The sequence below is a fragment of the Schistocerca piceifrons genome, chromosome 3 (assembly GCF_021461385.2).
Source record: "Schistocerca piceifrons isolate TAMUIC-IGC-003096 chromosome 3, iqSchPice1.1, whole genome shotgun sequence".
Classification (NCBI taxonomy): domain Eukaryota; kingdom Metazoa; phylum Arthropoda; class Insecta; order Orthoptera; family Acrididae; genus Schistocerca; species Schistocerca piceifrons.
In genome coordinates, this window is record NC_060140.1 from 484,110,287 (window position 1) to 484,134,028 (window position 23,742).

The following is a 23,742-nucleotide window of genomic DNA, read 5'->3' on the forward strand; positions in this document are numbered from 1 at the left end:
AGCACTGAAAATAATATTTAGTTAATTGCAAGCGCAGCTGCGAAAAACTTGCTGCAAATCTACATGCATGCCACAACTGTTTTACTGTACAACAATGAAAGACTGCAACTACAAAGGAGATTTTCTCTACAATTACGCGCTATCAATAAACAAAATCTACACTAATTACACAAACTACAAGAAAAAAAATCAGAAGATTCCAGTGAGGTATCCTCGGCTAAGGGTCGACATATGAAACGTCCCCTTTGAACAATTATACAAGACTGTCCTTAAACTGACACACAATATTTTGTTAGCGCAACGCAATCTGACTTTCAAAATTTCCTACAAAAGAATGGCCCTGACTAACATTAAACTATACCTTTCACAAATCACTTACCTCACAAAAATCTTCGCTGCTCAAGCTACTGCAATACAGCGAGCGCCACTACTGCCAGCTAAATAAATGATTCAAACTATGGAAGGCACTAACTACTGATAGGAATAGTTAGCAAATGAAAGATATTAATAGAGAACAAACAATGTATTTACCTTGATATCATCATATATAAATATATCAGTTCATGACAAATTTCAAAACTCCGCCATCTCTCTCCCCGCATCCACCACTGTTGGCGGCTCACCTCCAACTGCGCAACGCTACGCGCTGTTCACATCCAGCTGCCGCTGCCCAACACTACAATGGCGAGTATTACAACAATGCAAAGCAGACACAGACTGCCCACAGCACAGCCAGTGATTTTCATATTGAGCGCTACGTAACGTTGCCAATAAGAAAACATAAACAGCCTACTTACATAGAGAAAACATAAACAGCCTACTTACAAACTGCCTCAATAATAAAATTCGAGATTGCAGAAGAAAATGGAACGAACATCTGCAAAGAATGGAGAGTGAGAGATTTCCCTTAAAGGCAAGTGCCATAGGAGAATAGACACAGGAAGACCCCGACAGAGGTGGGTACTGTAACAGGCAATTCCTGCCTAATATCTGAAGAGAAGATGAGGAGGACAATGAAGATGAACCTGACTGGATGAAGGGATCGGTTGATAGGACACATTCTGAGATGCCAAGGGATCACCAATTTAGCACTGGAGGGAAGTAGGGGGAGTAAATATCGACAAGGGAGACCAAGAGATAAATACAGAAAGCGGATTTAGAAGGATGTAGGTTGCAGTAGCTATTCGGAGATGAAGGGGCTTACACAGGATAAAGTAGCATAGAGCTGCATCAAACCAGTCTTTGGACTGAAGACCACAACAGCAACAGTCGAGCATCTACGAATAAGCCAAGATGTGTTCATTTGTTTTGATCTGTCTTCTAGTGGGAGAAATTTGTGGGAAATCAAATTATAGCACTTGATGTGTTCTGCTCGTCAGTTGCAGAGCCAGTTTAAGGTACAAACGCTACAAGCCGCTACTTGGGGCACCAAGCTGGGAAGGGTGCCACAGACGCCACAAACTGTGAGATTTTCATACAGGACCAATCACAACTAGTAGCAACTGCTTGGGGCACCAAGCTGAGAGGTTTCTTTATACTTTGTACCCCAATTAGTAGTGTATACTGATATGCATGGAAGTGTGCATGGGAAAGGTGGGAGGGGGATAGAGTGGAGATGGGCGCCAGGTGAGAAGTCGCTTGTATGGAAAAACGTTCTCGAAGCGGCTCTGCACACTCGACCAAATGAGAATTTCTTCTAGCTGTCGGACTACTTGGATGATAAATGCTTCTGTGCTACTATGACTCCAGCTCAGTCCACTGTTTGGACTCTGCATGGTTGGTAGTGTTATATAATATAGCTATGTTAACTGGAGTCTCTCAGGAATATGTTAATTGCACTGCTTTAGCGGGACTCTATTCAGTACTGCTTATACTTACTGCAACAATAGTCTCATTGTACAGTGTACAAACTGTCGTTGCACTCCAGTAAGCTTTAACAAATGAAGGAACATAATTTCCCCTGGGAGAACCTAAAGTGAAGCATGGACTATTAACAATTAGTAACCTGGCAAATTCCCCATTGAACTTAAAAGCAAAAGGATCTCAAGAGAATTAACTATTCTTGTCGTCAATCTGTTGCAAGACACAAATCATCTGCAGCCTTTGTGTTCAAGCCTCAAGGTACAATATACAGTAAAATCGAAATCACCAAGGATTCCACATTTTATTCCACGAGCTCCACGTAGAATGTGGTCCACCACTGAAACCAGGATATTGCCACATTATCTAATTTTGAAGCTTGTATAAGAATCCTAAACTACTGCTAAATTTTAATTCTTCCGAACACTTTCAATACCTTTCCCTATAAAAGAAAAGGCAAGAAGTTGATAGATTGCATGATCTTGATCTGATTGCATGTATTGGCGCTAGCGAGCGATCAATATCTGCCGTCATAAAGCAGAAACTAAATGGAAGCCTAAGATTATGTGATAGTTTCGAAAGTATGAATCGACTTCTCTTTCCGCTCCAGAAGCGCTTTTTGTGAACTAGCTGACAGGACACGGTTTTCGAAAATCGACCTAGCAGATGTGTACTTGTAAATCCTGCTGGATGATACACCTGAACGAATGATAGTTATCAACATGCCATTTTTTTGTACCAACACAAAAAACTACTGGCCAGAGCAGAGAGGGCACCTACAATCTTCCAAAATTTCTTAGGGCAGTTAACATGATGTTTATCTCACTGCGCTAATTACTTGGAAGATATAATTGATCAGGAATATCATTTGAATACTCCACAAACTGTATTAGTTTCCATCCAGCAAGGTGGATTACAGTGTAACCTTGATAGGTGTACATTTTCCAGTACTTAAGTCATATTTGCGGCACAAAAGGCAATTCGGTATCACATATGCGCTACTGAGCAAGATTTACCCACAAGATATACTTTGATTAAAAATGAACAGGAAGCAAATCCTGAATTTCAGATTGCCTAAGCAAAAGTAAATCAATATGCGAAATTCATTTGAAAGCACACATTAAATAGACTGCAGTTAACAGACACACCATTCCAAATATTCTTGTGGTGTGAAAAATCCTTTGACACCTTACTTTATCCATTAAAATACGTCCTTACAGGAACTATGTTTTAACTGTCAATTTCAAGTATGAACAAATGCATGTTGTGCACAGTGCCTCGTGTGGTAAAGTACGAGATGTGTGAGAAAACGATTAAGACAGATTTTTTTAACTACTGATGTTTTCATTTTATTTTTCTCAAACAAACACATTGCCTGCGGCAGCTACGCACCAGCGGAGTCGTTGTTCTCAGTCTTGGTAGCAGTATGCTCAAAGGCTTAAAATGGTAGAAACTTAACATGTGAGTCACATTCTTTTGAATGTTCTCTAGAGACCCAAACTTCCTTCCTTTTATGACGTTCTTCAGTTTCAGGAAAAGGACTCAGATCAAGTGAGTAAGGGGGCTGTGGAACAACAGAAATGCCAGAATGAGATTTTCACTCTGCAGCAGAGTGTGCGCTGATATGAAACTTCCTGGCAGATTAAAACTGTGTGCCCGACCGACACTCGAACTCGGAACCTTTGCCTTTCGCGGGCAAGTGCTCTACCATCTGAGCTACACAAGCACGACTCACGCCCGGTACTCACAGCTTTACTTCTGCCAGTACCTCGTCTCCTACCTTCCAAACTTTACAGAAGCTCTCCTGCGATCCTTGCAGAACTAGCACTCCTGAAAGAAAGGATATTGCGGGGACATGGCTTAGCCACAGCCTGGGGGATGTTTCCAGAATGAGATTTTCACTCTGCAGCGGAGTGTGCGCTGATATGAAACTTCCTGGCAGATTAAAACTGTGTGCCCGACCGAGACTCGAACTCGGGACCTTTGCCTTTCGCGGGCAAGTGCTCTACCAACTGAGCTACCGAAGCACGACTCACGCCCGGTACTCACAGCTTTACTTCTGCCAGTACCTCGTCTCCTACCTTCCAAACTTTACAGAAGCTCTCCTGCGAACCTTGCAGAACTAGCACTCCTGAAAGAAAGGATATTGCGGAGACATGGCTTAGCCACAGCCTGGGGGATGTTTCCAGAATGAGATTTTCACTCTGCAGCAGAGTGTGCGCTGATATGAAACTTCCTGGCAGATTAAAACTGTGTGCCCGACCGAGACTCGAACTCGGGACCTTTGCCTTTTGCGGGCAAGTGCTCTACCAACTGAGCTACCGAAGCACGACTCACGCCCGGTACTCACAGCTTTACTTCTGCCAGTACCTCGTCTCCTACCTTCCAAACTTTACAGAAGCTCTCCTGCGAACCTTGCAGAACTAGCACTCCTGAAAGAAAGGATATTGCGGAGACATGGCTTAGCCACAGCCTGGGGAATGTTTCCAGAATGAGATTTTCACTCTGCAGCGGAGTGTGCGCTGATATGAAACTTCCTGGCAGATTAAAACTGTGTGCCCGACCGAGACTCGAACTCGGGACCTTTGCCTTTCGCGGGCAAGTGCTCTACCAACTGAGCTACCGAAGCATGACTCACGCCCGGTACTCACAGCTTTACTTCTGCCAGTACCTCGTCTCCTACCTTCCAAACTTTACAGAAGCTCTCCTGCGAACCTTGCAGAACTAGCACTCCTGAAAGAAGGGATATTGCGGAGACATGGCTTAGCCACAGCCAGGAAGTTTCATATCAGCGCACACTCCGCTGCAGAGTGAAAATCTCATTCTGGAAACATCCCCCAGGCTGTGGCTAAGCCATGTCTCCGCAATATCCTTTCTTTCAGGAGTGCTAGTTCTGCAAGGTTCGCAGGAGAGCTTCTGTAAAGTTTGGAAGGTAGGAGACGAGGTACTGGCAGAAGTAAAGCTGTGAGTACCGGGCGTGAGTCGTGCTTCGGTAGCTCAGTTGGTAGAGCACTTGCCCGCGAAAGGCAAAGGTCCCGAGTTCGAGTCTCGGTCGGGCACACAGTTTTAATCTGCCAGGAAGTTTCATATCAGCGCACACTCCGCTGCAGAGTGAAAATCTCATTCTGGAAACATCCCCCAGGCTGTGGCTAAGCCATGTCTCCGCAATATCCCTTCTTTCAGGAGTGCTAGTTCTGCAAGGTTCGCAGGAGAGCTTCTGTAAAGTTTGGAAGGTAGGAGACGAGGTACTGGCAGAAGTAAAGCTGTGAGTACTGGGCGTGAGTCGTGCTTCGGTAGCTCAGTTGGTAGAGCACTTGCCCGCGAAAGGCAAAGGTCTCGAGTTCGAGTCTCGGTCGGGCACACAGTTTTAATCTGCCAGGAAGTTTCATATCAGCGCACACTCCGCTGCAGAGTGAAAATCTCATTCTGGAAACATCCCCCAGGCTGTGGCTAAGCCATGTCTCCGCAATATCCTTTCTTTCAGGAGTGCTAGTTCTGCAAGGTTCGCAGGAGAGCTTCTGTAAAGTTTGGAAGGTAGGAGACGAGGTACTGGCAGAAGTAAAGCTGTGAGTACCGGGCGTGAGTCGTGCTTCGGTAGCTCAGTTGGTAGAGCACTTGCCCGCGAAAGGCAAAGGTCCCGAGTTCGAGTCTCGGTCGGGCACACAGTTTTAATCTGCCAGGAAGTTTCATATCAGCGCACACTCCGCTGCAGAGTGAAAATCTCATTCTGGAAACATCCCCCAGGTTGTGGCTAAGCCATGTCTCCGCAATATCCTTTCTTTCAGGAGTGCTAGTTCTGCAAGGTTCGCAGGAGAGCTTCTGTAAAGTTTGGAAGGTAGGAGACGAGGTACTGGCAGAAGTAAAGCTGTGAGTACCGGACGTGAGTCGTGCTTCAGTAGCTCAGATGGTAGAGCACTTGCCCGCGAAAGGCAAAGGTCCCGAGTTCGAGTCTCGGTCGAGCACACAGTTTTAATCTGCCAGGAAGTTTCAACAGAAATGCCTTTTGAAGTAAAAAATTCCGTGATTGAAGTGGCCATCTGACATGGAGCATTGTCACGATGCAGCATCCGCTTGCATGCAGTGTCTGGTCTCACTCTATTCACTCTTTTTCTTAGCCTTTCAAAAACATCTTTGTAAAAAAATTTGGTTGAGAGTTTGTCCTGGTGGAACAAATTCTTTACACGCGGTGCCCCTACTGTCAAAAATGTAAATCAGCATTGTTTAGATCTTTGGTTTGCTCATTCGAGCTTTTTTCATTTGAGGAGGTGTCTCAGTGTGCTGTTCCTCACTTTACCACTTTGTCTCACCATCATACTCAAAAACTTGGGCACCTGTGATCGCATGCCTGAACCAAACGTAGTCACTGGCAATCCTATCAAGAAGATCAATGCACACGTTTCTTTGATTGTACTTCTGCTCATATATTATGCAGATAGTGGAGGTTTAAGAGAGATTAATAAAGCTGTGTATTAACTTATTTTATTATTTCAAATAACTGACTTTTTTACAATGCCTGACTTTTAACATGCAACAAAAACAATACAAAGAATACTACTACTGCAAAGAAGAGAAAGATAAACAGCTGCACTCACATTAATAAACTCCCTGCACTAGTGGCCAGAATGTGAGCATAAACAAGAACAAGAACTGCAAACACATGTTAGTGCAATTATACAAAACATTTCCAGCACTCCCACTGTTTGAGTGATTGCATTTACCAATTAACAACATTGAGCTCTGAGTGCAAATATACAAATTTTTCTTTGGTTAATGCTTTGGTCAATAAACCAACAAGTTGTTCTTTGGTACACAAACAAACAATTTCTATCTCTTTACACTGCACTTTTTCACGTAAGAAATGATGGTGTACATCTATATGTTTGGTGTGTTTGTGATATTCAGGATTTTTTTGACAACATGATTGCACTCTGGTTGTCGATTTGGAATGTAGTTGGTTCTTTACACTTAATTCTCAGACCACTTACTAATTTTCTCAGCCAAATTGCGTCCATAGCAGCAGTAGTAGCGGCTACATATTCAGATTCAGTTGCACTTAGAGCAACATTCTTTTGCCTCTGAGAAGTCCAGGTTACAGGACCACCACACAAAAGAGAAACAAATCTTGTTGTTGACTTACATGATGAGAGATCATCGGCGTAATCAGCATAAGAAAAACCAACCAGTTGCATTTTGCTCCTGCTGTTTGAGTATTCTATACCATAATCTGGTGTTTCAATTAACTACCTGTAAATTCTTTTCACTGCTTGCCAATGTGCATTAGTATGGCTGTTCAAAAATCTGCTCACACTGTTCACTGCAAATGAAATATCTGGTCGAGAGATAACTGATAAAAACATAAGAGATCCAACCACTTCACGATGTGGTACTTTTTCACCACTGAACTCTTCATCATTAGGTAACAGACTCAATGAGGATAAGCAGGAACACTTACACCTTATGCTGCAGACATTCCAAATTTCTCAGTTATTGTTCTCGTGTACTGGTGTTGACATATAAACATTTTCTTTCCCACGTGACCTCACTCAATTTACACTCCAACAAAGCAATGACTCTCATTGACAGTGATTTGAAAGACTTCTTTTAGTGATGTAACAACTTTAGGAACTGCTTCCATTGACTTTGATGCAATAAGACCATCATCCACAAATAATGCTAACAAGATAATATCATGAGTGATTACACCACTGAATAAACATGGATCAGCATCAGTTGCTTGAAAGAAAGTTTACAAAATTCTTCTTCCAACATCGAGGAGCTTGCTTAAGTCTGTACAGTGATTTCTCAAGTTTTCAAACTACAAGTTTCTCCGTTTTAACCACCACTCCTTGAGGTATATCCATGTACACGCCTTCTTCAAGGTTTCCATACAGAAATGATATGCAAACACCGAACTGTACCATCTCTAGATCATTATATGTGACAATGGCCAAGAAAACTCTGAGTGAATCAGATCATATCAATTGTGAAAGTCGCATTGTAGTTAACACCACAGACCCATTTGAAACATCTTGTGCACAGCCATGCTTTGTGCCAACTAATCTTACCATCTGTGTCAAATAAAACCTGGAACACCAATTTTGAGTGAATAACTCTCTGGCTATTAGTTTTAGGAACTATCTTACAGGTTTTGTTGTTTTCATGAGCTTCCAGTAATTCTTCAATCGCTTTTTTCCAGTGTTTTGTGTCAGGACCAGAAATTGCTTCTTTCAAGCTGTAAGGGTTATTATACTGAGTAGAATCAGCTTGATATCTGTATGGCTTGCAGATGTTAGAACAGTCTCGTAGCTGCATCGATGGCACTTTGGTAGGTTGCTCTTCAGTTTCAAATTTAACCTTATTTACATCATTTTGTGAAATTTCCATTATTCCTGTGCTTGCACTGGTTCACCAGTAACTTGCTTGTGCCTATCCACGATATCGTCTTCTTTGTCAATCTTGAAATTCAAGTATGTGTCATCAACTTCTTGTTGTGCAGACGCTGAGCTGTTGCTAATCTCATTGAATGTGACATCCCTCGATATAAATACTTTGTGACTCGTGGGATCATGAAGTCGATAATTTGTTGATTCTTCTTGATAATCAACAAGTACAACTTTTCTGGATTTGGCATCAAACTTGCTGCGAAATTGTTTTGGTACATGAGCAAAGGCATCTGACCCAAACACTCGAAGATGTCCAACATATGGTTTTCGTGCATTCCACAACTCATTAGGAGTTTGCTCCAAATTATGTTTTGTGGCAACTCTATTAAATAGGTATACAGGAGTGTTAACAGCCTCTGCACATAAAAATTTCATAAGGTTTTTGCCTTCCAACATCATGTGTGCTTTTCCAACAATTGTGTGATTGTTCCTCTACATTTACGTATACACATACGTGATTACTCAGCTATTCACAATAAAGTGTCTGGCACAGGGTTCAATGAACCACCTTCAAGCTGTCTCTCTACCATTCCACTCTTGAACAGCATGCAGGAAAAAGGAGCACTTAAATTTTTCTGTGTGAGCCCTGATTTCTCTTATTTTATCGTGATGACCATTTCTCCCTGTGTAGGTGGGTGGCAACAGAATGTTTTCGCAATCAGAAGAGAAAACTGGTGATTGAAATTTCATGAGAAGATCCCGTCGCAATGAAAAACGCCTTTGTTTTAATGATTGCCACTCCAATTCACGTATCATGTCTGTGACACTATCTCCCCTATTTCGCGATAATACAAAACGAGCTGCCCTTCTTTGTGCTTTTTCAATGTCATCCGTCAGTCCCATCTGATGTGGATCCCACACCGCACAGCAATACTCCAGAATAGAGTGGACAAGCATGGTGTAAGCAGTCTCTTTAGTAGACCTGTTGCCCCTTCTAAGTGTTCTGCCAATGCATCACAGTCTTTGGTTTGTTCTACCTATGTGATTGTTCCAATTTAGGTTATTTGTAATTGTAATCCCTAAGTATTTAGCTGGATTTACAGCCTTCAGATCTGTGTGACTTATCGCTTAATCGAAATTTAGCTGATTTATTTTAGTACTCATTTGAATAACTTCACACTTTTCTTCATTCAGGATCAATTGCCACTTTTTGCACCATACAGATATCTTAACTAAATTATTTTGCAAGTCGTTTTGATCATCTGATGACTTTACAAGATGGTAAATGGCAGCATCATCTGCAAACAATCTAAGACGGCTACTCAGATTTCCTCCTATGTCGTTAATTTAGATCGGGAACAATAGAGGGCCTATGGCACTTCCTTGGGGAACTTCGGATATTGCTTCTGTTTTACTCGATGACTTTCCGTCTATTACTACGAACTGTGACCTTTCTGACAAGAAATCACGAATCCAGTCGCACAACTGGGGCGATACTCCATAGGCACGCAGTTTGGTTAGAAGACACTTGTGAGGAACGGTGTCGAAAGCCTTCTGGAAATCTAAAAATATTTAATCAATTTGACATCCCCTGTCGAGAGCACGTATTACTTCATGAGTACGAAGAGCTAGTTTTGTTTCACAAGAACGATATTTTCTGAATCCGTGCTGATTATGTGTCAATAAATCGTTTTCTTCGAGGTATTTCATAACGTTTGAACACAGTATATGTTCCAAAACCCTACTGCAAATCGACGTTAGTGTGTAGGCCTGTAATTCAGCGGATTACTCCTACTTCCCTTTTTCGGTATTCGTGTGATTTTCCAGTCTTTAGGTACAGATCTTTCTGTGAGCGAGTGGTTGTATATAATTGCTAAATATGGAGCTATTTTATCATCATACTCTTAGAGGAACGTGAATGGTGGACAATCTGGACCGGAGACCTTGGCTTTATTAAGTGATCTAAGCTGCTTTGCTACACTGAGGATATCTACTTCTATGTTTCTCATCTTCACAGTTGTTCTTGATTGGAATTCGGAAATATTTACTTCGTCTTCTTTGGTGAAGGAGTTTCGGGAAACCGTGTTTAATAACTCTGCTTTAGTGGCACTGTCAGCAGTGACTTCACCGTTGTTATCCCAGAATGACCGTTCTGTTCTAGTGTATATGGAGCACTCGTTTCTAACTGAATTGCAAGGTTCCTCAGAAACTGTTTCATACCCTAATTAATATAATTAATGTATTCAGTGCCACTGTCCATAGGTAATGTTTTGACATTCTGACCAAACCTGATCAACACAAGATTACTGAATTCACGAAACCGATTAATGACATCGTATTTGTGTCTTAGAAAATAAAAAACTCTGTATCCAGTTGCATCATCATTGAATATGACAAAAAACTTAAAAACTTTGCACCACCAATTGATTCAACTGCCATTAGCCCACACATGTCTGAATGAATAAATTCCCCTGGTTTTGTTGACCGATTTGTGTCTTTGTTGCTGAACTTCAGCTGATGTGCCTTCCCTAGCTGGCATGATTCACAGAAGAAATCTTCCTGTCTTTTATTTTTAAATGAAATATCAACTTTCCTCACGCAAACCGAGCGATGCCTGGGCTCGTAACCTGATGCGGCTAGTGAGAGATGTAACAAAAACAATCCAAAGAATACTACTACTGCAAAGAAGACAAAGATAAACAGCTGCCCTCACTTAAATAAATTCTATGGACTAGTGGTCAGAATGTGAGCATAAACAAGAACAGGAACTGTAAGCACATGCAAATGCAATTATGCAAAACCTTTCCAACAATATATGACGTTTTTTGGGAGCCATTTTGGCGTATACCTTTCACATGTGGGAAAACATAAGTGAAAATTTTTATGTGCAGTGAAGGTGCTTAACTGCTCACCCTTATTGTTAAATGTTGGTCTGATATCTTAAGAGCATGCACACTTTCGACATTTTCATCGGTTTTTGAAGTTGAAGGTCTCCCAGAGCGAGGTGCATCTTCAACATGTTCCTGGACAAACACAATTGATTTGTGCCAGCGAAAAACTTGTGCTCTTCATACGAAATGTTCTCCATAGATCTGTTTCAACATTTCAGAGGTCACACTCGCGGATTCCCAAAGTTTATCACAAAACTTGATGGCAAAACGTTACTCTAAATTCTGCTGTTCCATTTTAAAACTCACAATAAAAATACAATTTAACTGGTGGCACTCTCAAAAATACCATGATAGCTGTGTGGAGCGGAAACTCGGACTGTGCGTCTAGAATGGGTGAACAAACTGGCCTACACAAGTAGCACAAAACAGTGCGGCCAGATCGGTTGCACTGTTATCAGTCTCATTACTTTTCTAACCCATCTCGTACAGAGATAAAACACTGTTTGTTGCAACTATGTCCGAATGTTGTTTACAGGCGGTACTAGTTGACTGGAATATAGACAGCAGTGAAGAACCCAAGTTCTAAAACGTATATGTAAAATATGTTAACCAGGCCCAAATGAAATATTTGCTAATTAAGAAAGAGGCTTTGCCAATAAAACATTTAGTTCAGAAGTTCCATATGTTAAACTATGGCAGCAGGTTCCAGTGTAAGCCTCTAGTATGTACCTATGTTGGGAAATGTAATACAAGCCAGCACCATGCATAGTTGATGATTTGATTTGATTTTAACAGGGAAGCTAAAACAGCTTAGGTCTAACCAGCCACTGCCCACACCGAAACTAAGTTTATTGTGAGGTATCGCTCCCCGTCTATCTATTAAAGCCAACCAGTACCCTTAAATAGTGCAAGGAGTCCATCTACCAGTTTTTTGTTAGACACAATTTCTTCAACTCTACTTGTCCCGAAAATTCTGTATCTCTTACTCTCCAGTGCCATGCATTCAAAGATTAGGTGTAACTCAGTTTCTTCACCCTCATCACAGATCCTACATTTAGGGCCCTCTTTCATTATACCCATTGTGTGTTGGTGTTTTTTGAAATTCCCATGGCCAGTCATCAGTACAGTCATGAGTTTGATCTCTTTCTTGTTCAATCTCAGGATTACAGAGCTTCATTTAAAACGTGGCTTGGGCATCATTACCTTACCATGATTTTGTTTATGGACCTTGGTCCAATATCCTACGAGCTGTTTCCTAAGCCAGTTCTGTAGTTATAATTTGATCGTAGCCTTGGTGATTGTCAGGACAGGTTCCAGTCCAATAAATGGAGCTGTTGTCCCTATCCTAGCCAATCTGTCAGCTTGTTCATTGCCACAGATCCCTGTGTGGCCAGGGACCCACACTAAGTGTATCCTATTGCTTCCCCCTAGCTCCACCAGAGCCCTGTGGCATTCTGCAACAATCTTAGATCCTGTTGCAGGAGCTGCCAATGATTTCAGAGCTACCTGGCTGTCTGAATAGATGTAGATGCTACGGTCGTTGTACCACCTACACATATTCTCCTCCACACGTACCCTGATTGCAGTAATTTCAGCTTGGAACACAGAGGCCAGTTTTCCTAGAGAGATGATGCCCTCCAGTCTTGGCTGAACCCTGTACATCCCTGCCCCAACGCATTGGTCTATTTTCGACCCATCAGTGAACCAAATGATGCCCCCCGTACAGTGTCGAACTGTTTTTTCTCACTGCTCCCTGCTCCCAATCATTATATTCTAAGGCTTGTCAGAGCAGTTGGGAGTTATTATATAGTCAGCAGGCATTTCCCCAGCCATTCCTATATTTACCTCGCTCACTATGTTAGCGTGTGATTCTGAATATGAGAATGAGACCCAGTTTTTGCCAGTTTTAAGTCTGCGTGCCCCAGTTGTTGCCTCCATAAAGGTGTAGTGGAGGTATATCCAGCATGGCTTACATTCCAGTGGTTGGTGCGCTGCTAATTCCACATGTTATGGTTAAGCAGGCCAATCTCTGTACTTAGCAAGCTCCTTTGCTGCAATCCGCTATTCTACCTTCTTCCACCACACTATGGCCCCATAGGAAATCCTAGGTCTGACCACTGTGGTGTATTTCCAGTGAATACCCCTGGGGCTTAGGCCCCAGTTTTTGCCACAAGCCCTTCTAGTACTCACTAGAGTACTTTTTGCTTTGGAGCAGATACTCTTAATGTGAGGGGTCCATGTTTGCTTCTCATCTAAGGTTACCCCTAGATATTTACTATCCCCTCCACAGGTAGAGTTTCATTGAAGAGCTTTAGATTCCAACTTGAGTGTTGAATATGTCTCTTTGTAACTGGCACCACAACAGTCTTCTTAGGATTAACCCCCAGATCTTGTTTAATGCACTAATTTTGCACAATGTCCAAAATTCCTTGTGCTATATTTCTAACAGTGTCAGTAAATTTGCCAAGTATTACTATAACAAGGTCATCTGTGTATTGTTGGCAGAAGCATTGTCTGGAATTTAATTCCACAATGAGTTCATTCAGCACTAGATTCCACAATAGAGGGAAAAGAACTCTTCCTTGTTGGCAGCCTCTAGTGGTGTTAATTACCATCTTTTCATTCATCATGGTAGCCTCAACCTTCCTTCCACTAAGCATGTCCCAGGTCCACGTGCATATAGTGGTCCCCAGGTCATGCACCTCTGCTGCCCTTACCATGGAATTGAAGTTCATGTTACTGAAGGCCCCCTTGATATCCAGGAAGATGCATAGGGCTATTGATTTACCTGGTTGATATGTATGCTGGTTTGAATGTAGAGGGGCCCTACTTAGCCTCCTCTCCCCAACATACACATTAACCAGTTTTTCCAATGTTTTCAGGATGGAGGAGGACAGACTGATTTGTCCTCATATCCTTAGCCTTGGTATGATCAATTATCCCTGGCTTTGGAATGAAGACAACCTTCACTGCCCTCCTACTGCTAGGTTAATCCTGAATAGCCTGCATAGGATTCTTATGAGCTACTACCCTGCCTGTTGCAGGAGAGCTGGAAAAATTCCATCTGGGCCAGGTGACTTGAACGGTTGGAATGTTCCCACCACCCATTGGATTTTATTAAAGTTCATACACTCCTTGGCAGACTCCCAGTCCTCTCTTCGAGTGCCTGAGAACCATTTCTCTCTCCAGGATCACATTCTGGACTGTGTCGTCCAGCAGAGCATATTGAAGAAAGTGAGTTTTCAGGAGCACTTCCAGCATCTCATGTGCTGTCTGTATATTCCCCATCCTCCTTCCTCAACATACCTCCTGTATTGGTTGGTACTCTAGTGAGAATCTTGTGCAGCCGTGCTCTCCACTTCCTCACAGAATGCCTTCCAGGATGCCTCCTTTGCTTGTCTGATTGCAAGATTGTAGTTGACAAGGGCCTCACGATATTTAGCCCATTGTCCTTCACGTCTCAAAATATTAAACAGTCTCCATACCTGTTTTCTTTGCATTTGTAAGTTGTTATTCCACCAAGGCACACTCATATTTGTGATATTCTTGGTGATTGTGCAGTTGTCCTGATATGAAGTCACTATGGCAGAGGTAACAGCCTCTGCTACTTCCTCCTATTCTACTGGATTCCTTATCGAGGTTTTAATTTCCAATAAGCCTAAATCAAGGTCCCTCCTATATGTCTGACACTCTGTTTTCCTGGTATTACTACAGGTCATGGTCTGTCTGATTCCCATTTCAACCTTGAATTTAATGTACATGTGGTCCGATGAGGATGGCTCCAGCACCACATGCCATTGTTCGACATAGCTGCCCATCATCATGGAACTAAAGGTTATGTCAATTACTTCTTCCCTTCTGGTATTCCTGAATGTGGATTCGTTGCCCCTATTCAGGACCCCTAAGTTGTTAGCTAAAAGGAAGTCAAGAAAATACTCACCTCTATTGTTGGTGTCCTTGCTGCCCCACACTAGGTTGTGGGCATTAGTGTCGCATCCCACCAGCAGTTGGTCACCTTGCCGATGGCAAGTCTCTACCAGTCTTCTCACCTCCAAGGGAGGAGGAGTGCTGTCTTCATAAATGAGATATGCTGAGGCCAAAACAGAGTCCCTCATGACACCTTCCTCACATTGCTGCATTTTAATGGTCACTAAATCCCTAGAACATAAATCCATCATTGCATGAAAGAAATTCCATTTCTTACATATATGCATGTTCTGGAGTTTCTTAGATTGCTAGCAGAGCCATCGAGGCCTGATACACCCCCTTTATATAAATAGGGTTCTTGTATCAGGGCCACGTCCACTTCCTGCCTCCCCAGGCAGTGACTCAGGGCAGCAGAGTCCCCTTTACTGTGCTGCAGATTAATCTGCAACACCTCCACTCTCCGTCTTGCTGCCATCTTTGAGGTCTTTGAGAACCCTGACGGTGACCTGCGAAAACCCTAAAAACAATTTCAGGTCCTGCTCCCACATTGCCTTCAGGGACTTCTTTCCGACCTTCACTACCAGGGTTCGTTCTTCCGGTGCAAGCTTCTGGTAGATCACTCTCCAATTTCCTGTCGAGACTTTTGGGTTCTGGGCTCCTATTTTCCCAAACAGTGTCTTAGTGGAAACTTCCTTAAGGGTCTTTAGTACCCATATTGATATCTTTGTGGTCTTAAGAAGCTTCGCTGCCATCTTAACCAGCAGCTTTGCATCTTCCCTCGAGGATATCATGGGTACCTTGTCCTTAAGCCATTCTACCATGTGCACACCCTCACAGACAAAAATGAGGGCACCACAATCTAGATAGACCCTCCTGAAGTTGGGTGCTGGGCCAGCGTCCATCCCCAATCTTTTCAAAAAGGGCCATCTGTACCAATTCCTCCTGCTGCAAGGTGATGGCCAACAGTGGGTAGCCTTCCTGTATAACTGCCATCCTAAAAACTGAGACTACAGTACTACAGGTCTGTTTCCCTATTTCTTGACTCAGTTTTTTCTGGACTTGCTTATCCAGGGAGGAGGGAGTCTTGGATTCCTCCCTTATCTGCTTGCTACCTGTCTTTGACGTAGTGGGAGTCTGCTTATCCCCTTCAACCTGAGACAATTTCTTCCTGGGGGTCTTCAGTTCAAGTCCCTTTAATTCCCTCCACTTATCTTTAGGAAGCCTTTCTTTCCCTTCCTTTTGCCTCTGTTCCCTGAGTAGTTTCATCCTCTGGCCCCAGACAAGCCTTTGATCTTAATCTGGTCTAGCTTCTCGGTTACAGTTCCCACTTCTGGCTCAGGTCTAGACCCTGATTCAGTAGTGGGAATGCCTTCCATCGGTACTGACCCCAATGTTTGGATATCTGAGGCTTCAGTTTGCCCCTTAGTTTGTTTTTCTACATTTTCTTTAATCGTGTCCATATTGGTACAATGAGATTTGGGGATCTACAAGGTCTGCACCAAGAATACCCCGCACAGTGTAAGGCTACTTACACAGGGAGGTCACCCGGTATACCTGAGGTTCCCTTTGCAACACATCTTCCCATGTGCCACGCACCCCTCGGCATGGATCCCATCGCACCTTGGATTGGGTCAGGGAGCTGGGTAGGACTAGGAGTGGATAGGGAAGATGGGACATTGTGGGACGCTCTTAGTCTGATCCATCAGCTGAGGCCTTTCTGGCAGTATGTCCTCTACCTTCGACATAGCCCTCAGCTTCACGCAGATACGCAAGCCTCTCCACCCACACAGACAGACAGTGCTTCATCAAGGTGGTGTGCCCCGGAGAGGACCGTGCGTAGTTAATATGGACACACTTTTGTGTCAGCCAATGAGCCTATACCTTATGGTCATCTAATGGAGTCATATGCTCTATGTCAGACATTGGCCTTGAGTGAGTAACAGTTAGATTCTCAATCACTTCACCAGAGATATCATGAGAACTCAATTTTGAGAAAAACAATGTCATTCATTCGACAGAAGTGGTCAGCAAAAGTACAGAGATTTTAAGTTCTTTTCTTACACAGCACCATATGCTTGCTATCAGTAGTGCAGCTTTTGTCTTAATTAGTGTAGAAACAGAGAACCTGTAGATCATTATTTTGCAGTCTTAAGGATCCAAGGTCACACCTTCCTTTTTAGGGGTGTTAGAGGGTGACCAGAACAAAACATCTTACACAACACTCAATCCTTTATTGAAGTACTTGTTACTAGTAGTAGAAAATGTGCTATCATATTGCCAAAATGTAAGTAATATGCAGTCGAATACAATTATAGGAGCAACTATTGCAGCACTGTCCAAAGTATTCACAGTTGTGAGGTCCCCAAACCACTATATCCAACAACATAACTAGCTTAGGTCTCAAATGTTCCGAGCCTTCTGTCAAAACACTGAGATATGCCATTCCCCAAAATAAGGGGGAAGTGGAGCAAATAATTGGAGCATTGATGAAGCACCTAACAAAGTTGATCAACATATTATGGAAGCAGTACTAACACTTTTCTTAGTATTTACAGGGTTTCACCAGTTCTAAGGAAAATCTCACAGAACTGCTTCATGGCAGGCAGTCATGGACATTATTTTCCCCAATGAAATCAGTCAAGCTACACTGTCAACCAGTTGAAGTACAGCTTCCATTTCTGCATGAGTGCCACTGTCCATACCAGGATGTTTGAGAGACGGCTTGGATACCACTACTGTCTACATCAACAATGGCTGCCTGATGCACATCAGGGATGGCACCCTCAGATAACATTGAAATCAGTTCCATTTACAGTGCTCCCATCAGCTACCATTGCTGCCACAGTTGTGGAACACACTGCCATCAAATGATACCGCACTATCAGCAGCCACTCACAGCTGACCAGTAGAGAGAAGGATTGGGAGATGCCAGGGACTGTGAACCAATGTGACAGAGCCAACTGCAGCCTCCTGAACCACATAAGTGACCTCATCATGCTACTACCTTCCCAGGATCTAGACATCACTAGAGATGTCAATGTTCCCTCTCTCTGCTCTCTACTGAAGGAACAAGCCAGGATGTTTCCAGGGCTAAAGGTTGTGATACTTCAGGATTTCAATTAGGAGAAGAAGCTGACGGATACCCAGTTGAAGGGGGCACCACCACACTGGAGACAACAAACAAGAAACACGAGGCACACAGAGCTCCTCACATGGACTTTGCCCTTGGTTGTAGTGATACCTTACAGAGACTGGACATGGGTCACAACAGTTGCAGACTCACTTGTTCACATGAGCAATCTAACTATCTGCTGTTCTCCTTGGGTAACAATGGTTACTTCACTACATCAGTTGCACCTCTCATTATTCTTTGGACTCTGTGTAGTTATGCTTAAGATGGTACTTTGTCGAATTACTCTCTTTGTCTTAAATACATTGTTGTATTTTCCCTGCACTCTGCTCAGTGGTGCCTCATACATACTGCAACAGTAGTATCATTTTACAATTTAGTTACTTTAATTTTGCTTCAATAAATATTTGGTTCTGCACATATAAAATCCAAGACATGACATTTACCTAAGATTATAATATGTATCAAAGACATTACAGAGAGGAATACAACTGAAGTGTTCATAATGTACCACCCAAAAGACTGAAGATCCTTTCTGAAATGCGCTGTGAACATTAAAACAAACTCAACAATGACTATATGCAGTGCTTTATTTGTGTACTGCCCATTACCCAATGTTTTCCAGTTTCTTATCTGTCCCATGCATGCATTAAAGGAAATGAAATATGCAATATAAAAAAGTTTACAGATTAATTGTAACATTTATTTATCACATAATTTTATAATACAAGGTGTGACAATAAAGAAACCAGATTCATGTTCTAACTCTTTATTGAAAAACTTACACAACTGGAATGTTGTTCCCTTCAATGTAGCCCCCTCACTGATCCCTACACTGGCTCCATGCAAATTTCTCACTGTTGGAAGCAGTACTGCAAGTCCTTTTCTGTTATGCTGTTGAGAAGGCTTGAAAATTTTTCCTTCACTGCATACATGGGCTCAAACCTGGTTCCTTTGAGTGCAGACTTCAGATTTGGGAAGAGAAAAAAGCCACAAGGTGATAGGTCAGGTGAATACAGTGGATGTTCCAGCACTGGAATGTTGTTTTTCATCAAAAACCTCTTCACAGACAGTGCATTGTGGGCCGGCACGTTGTCCTGACAAAGAATCTGTGAGTGATTCTTCCACAGACCAGGTCTCCTTCGTTGCACATGTTCACAGAGGGTCTTCAGAACAGTTACATAATAAGTCTGATGACAGTCTGACCTTCAGACACCCAATCAATGTAGATAACACCCATTGGATATCGAATAAAAAAATCATCATTGCTTTGAATTTTTATCTGCTCATGTGCACTTTCTTCTTCCTAGGGGATTGAAGGGTCTTCTAATGCATGCACTGTCACTTAGTCTCTGGATAATATTAGAATATCCATGTCTCATCACATGTAATTACTTTGATGAGATAATAAGGGTAATTTTCAATGTTTTCAAGAGTGTCAGCGCAGCAGCCACTGGATATTGATTTTGCTCTTTTGTGAGGATTCTTGACACCACTTTAGCAGAAACCTTTGTCGTGCCCATACCATCATACAGAATCTGTCTTAACGGTCTTCTTATTGATGCAGGCAAGTTCTGAAATTGCTCAAATGCTTTTTGAACAGTTCTGCTGACCTCTTCTGCATTGTCATCAGCTTTGGAAGTGGAAGGATGGCCTGATTGCAAATCATGTTTGACGTCTTCCCTACCATCTTTGAACCTCTTAACCCTCTCAAAAACTAGTGTACAAGATACACACTGTTCTCCATAAACTTGTTTCAACAAATTGTAAGTTTCTATGGCGGATTTTCCAAGTTTTGTGAGGAATTTGACATTAACACACTTTTCCACTTCAGAGAGTAGCATAATTCTGATGAAACTCGGACACACACCCTGTTTCTAAGAAGGCTCACAGCCAGACTAACCACCACAAGGTCATGAGTCCTAAGGTTATTCAAACACTCTTCCCTTTGTCATCAACAAAGCCAGAAATGCGCACAACAATTTCCACACCTTGTATTCATTTGGTTAGTTTCTTCTCAAGGTCCAAGAATAAATAAATTCCTGGGTGAACCCACATTTGAGCACGCAATATAATGTTACCCATGTAAGAATCATAATGATCTCGTATCCATATAAATTACTTAACATATTGCATCTCTGATTTATTGCTTGTGATACTGAATTCAAGTCCCACTGGAAATTGCAATCTCATACAGTTCCCATCCCAATCCCCATCCCAATCCCAGGGGTGAAATATCATTGAACTGCCATCACTAAGCCTAACAACACCAATAATTACATATTATTAGCCAATATTAGTTGTTTATGATATTTTTACATGTCATCTACTTATTGTCCCCTCTCCAAGCAGTGATTGGGAGTGTCTTACCTCCCATTAGGTTTCCTAGATAGTAAGCCACAAGTGCGTAAGGTTTGGTTAAAGTGTTCCCATGATTGCTCCAGTTTATTCTAGTCTCATAGTACTTCTCTCCACATAGAAAGTCATATTTTTATGAAATTTCTTTGAAACTGCTCCAAACATACCAGAGTTATACTTTACGTAACATCTTCCTATGACAATCCCTCCCACTTCCCCTAGGAGTAAAAACAACAATGCTCTTGCCAATCAGCCTAGTGCCTCTGAAAACTATGGATCTGACACTAATACTGTTAGTTTTCCAAATATTTGTATATGTCACATTTTTCACAGCCACATCTTTTTGTCAAGATCTTTGTTACAACCAATAGTTGTAAAGCGGATGCTGGTTGCTGGCAAAGTCATGCTGTCAGAGTGTAAATTAATATAGTTTGTGTGAAAGTGTGTGTAGTGATATAACAACAGGACATCAAAATGGAGGCAGACAGATGGACACTAAAGGAAAAGGACCCCCATACTGTCACAAACCAGCACCCAGCATTATGCTAGAAATAATGATTTAACTTCCAGAAACCATCTGGAGATGAACCTGAAAAGGTTTGAAAACCGGTTCATGGAATAAAACGTAATCATTTAAAAAAGTGACTGGTTGCAGTTTTATATAATTAACTTATTTACATAAAGGTTGTATAGTTTCATTATACCATAAATACAAATAGACGTCACAAATCTACAACCACACCGCAGGTCTGCCCATTATAATTACATTTAAGGTTAAATGCAAACAATATATCTCAAAATTCTTCATGGAATCATGCAAATATATTATTTTCATATTAGTGGCTTGTGTAAAGATAAGAAACAATATTTTATTAAATTTCAATAAATTTACTGATGAAATAAGATGTGTTTACTTAGTAGTATCAGCCTCTTCTTCATCATTAAGTAGAATTAAAATTACTCTCTGTATTGGCCTCACTGAATAGAAGAGTACTCTAATAGCACTTAATACTGATGAAGAGTACCATGGTTCTCCATCATTACACCGAAGCATATTTCATTGAATAACACTAATGTACATACTATTCTGCTTGCAGTTTAGATTATTTTGATTAGATACAACTGAGACATGGTTATGGCCAATCATGTTGTATGGAATGTCTAGAATACTGTGGCAGCTACACATTCTTTCAACTTCAGGCTGTGTAAAAGTCATAATTATTTGAATGGTATATTTGGTGTTACATAAAATCAACGCTTATTTGGGAATGTTAACTCCTTGAATGAGCGAATAACAATTCTGAACATGTTGTGATCACAGTTACATGTTCTCCATGTAGTGGAAAATGTGAAGCATGTATGGAGCTGTTTTAAAACATTCTTGATAAAATTATACTTTCAATCAGAACTGTTTCTAAACAGTCTCTGAAACATTTTTGTATTGATTATATACAGTATTCCAGAGCAAGTTCCCTAAACATTATGTATCCTTGGCAATGAATTCAGAATGCCTGTCATTACTTAAGAGTCACCTGTCAGGCTAATAGCTGCAAGAAGAAGCAACCATCCAAAAACCTGTCATTCTTGACACTGTCTGCCTTGATACTGTAATGTGCTTAAAAGATGGAAAGCTGTTGGAGATGGCACTCAATTGCAGGCTGAATAGCCACAAGGTAGGAGGAAATTAACCACAGTGTTTACAGCTGAATCATCAACAGATTCACTCTTACTGATTTGGGGAAATCACGGAACATGAAATTTTAATCTAGTTCATCCCAAATCACTGCATTGCCTCACTCAGTTCAAAGGACTGTTTCATTCTAAAGCAATCCATGGTGAGATTATGGTGTGAGATGAGATACACTAAAAGATAATTAGATAAAAGATGTTTCTAAGAGGAGTTAATGTAAGAAAACTAAGTGTGCTTGGGAAGACTGAAAAACATTTACAAAAGAACAAAAATAATGAGAGACACAGTTTGTCTCAGTGAGATTCGGACTTCAATGGCTTTTGCAATTGGCACATCATTTCCTGCTATTCTGATGTAGCCATCAGCATGAACCAGCTTATGCTTGTATTTTTCATTACTGAAGGTACTGTCAAGGCTGCAGTCCTTGTACCTCTACCCCATAGTTCTTATATTTCCTCCAATTATCTCTTTGTCACCATCTGTCAGCAGGTGGTGTCACTTTGGCATCACCACTGGTCCTCCCTTCATGGGAAGAAGCACCAGGTTATTAAGCCTCTCCAAGTGGCTTGGACGATCTCCTCTTGGGCCTCTCACCATGAGGAGATCAGTTCAGCCAGGATGCATATCAGGCACTGTCTATTTAGCCATCATCATTTGTTAAGTGGTGCTCCCCCACCACTTTGTACTCACTGCGCTCAAGCTTTGAGGGTCTGCCATTTCCTGACAGAATACCCTTTTTTTTAACCACTTAGATTCTTGTTTGTTTTTGCCATCTGAATGATCAGCCATTTTAGCAAATGACGCGTGGGCTGTCGACCGTGTTTCACTTTTCACCTGTTGTAGCAATATGGCGAAGGCCATTTAATTTTTTGTTCACAACCTCCATTTCTCTGTGGTATATTTTATAGACCTTTCTCCACATCCCAGTTTTTAGCTGTCTACTCTTCTGTTGATTCGGATTAACATGTAGTCATCTTTAGGTCTTCTTTGTCTTCATGTTCTAAAGTACTGACATGGGCATGTATGACCCTAATTGTTTTTACACCCTAAAACAAAATAAACAAACAATGTATTTAATCATGGTACCTGTTGAGTACATTTGCTATTCAGGTTGCAGAACACAGACAGAATTAGAACAGATAAGGAATTTTGCCATGCTGAAAAATAATGGCTTGAAATTTTTTATTCTGTTGTCAATATCAGTTGAGGTATTAAATGTCACACACATTACTCAGGTGACTGTCCTGCTCTGTTAATGGAAGTTGCAACCCTTTGCCACTAGGGGGCTTCAAACTGTAACATGTAACATGGCAGTGTATAACATAACTATGTTGGTGCATGAGAAATGATGTGCTGTAACTGAGTTTCTAACCACAGGAAACATGCCTCCAAATGAAATCCAGAGAAGGATGAAAGCTGTGTTCTGTGATAATTTATCAACACCATTAATGGGTGACAAGGGTTGTTCTTGACCAAAATGAAAGAAATGGAAGTGCTAACCTC

General features: G+C 41.7%; 1 non-coding gene across 1 annotated transcript; it reads right to left on the reverse strand.

Moving 5' to 3' along the window:
• Positions 1-4,114: 4,114 nt before the first annotated feature.
• Trnal-caa lies at positions 4,115-4,189 on the reverse strand. The gene has a single exon. It is a non-coding gene; the product is annotated as a tRNA-Leu (tRNA).
• Between the last annotated feature and the right edge of the window lie 19,553 nt (positions 4,190-23,742).